This window comes from Carlito syrichta, unplaced genomic scaffold (genome assembly GCF_000164805.1).
Source record: "Carlito syrichta isolate Samal-C Ts95f unplaced genomic scaffold, Tarsius_syrichta-2.0.1 Scaffold305228, whole genome shotgun sequence".
NCBI lineage: Eukaryota > Metazoa > Chordata > Mammalia > Primates > Tarsiidae > Carlito > Carlito syrichta.
Genome location: NW_007249324.1, coordinates 36249 through 36526, shown reverse-complemented (window position 1 = coordinate 36526; position 278 = coordinate 36249).

The window sequence follows — 278 nt, the reverse complement described above, 5'->3', positions numbered from 1 at the left end:
GCCGTCGGTGGTCCGCGCGCCCCCACACCCGCGCCCCTCGCATGCCTTGAGCGAGGGCCCGACTTCTGTCTTTATGGCAGTTCGGAGGGACGCTAGAGCGGGTTTTTGAGTGGAGGGCGCCGGGAAATGAGGAGGGGGCGGGATATCCTGAGACAACAAGTTTGGCTGCGTGGAGGGCCTACGGCAGCGCCCCTGAGCTAGAGCGCCGAGAGAAGGAGCGCGAGAGGAGCCGAGGGAGGAAGAGAGGAGCGGCTGAAAGAATCGCCCCGAGAAAGGGG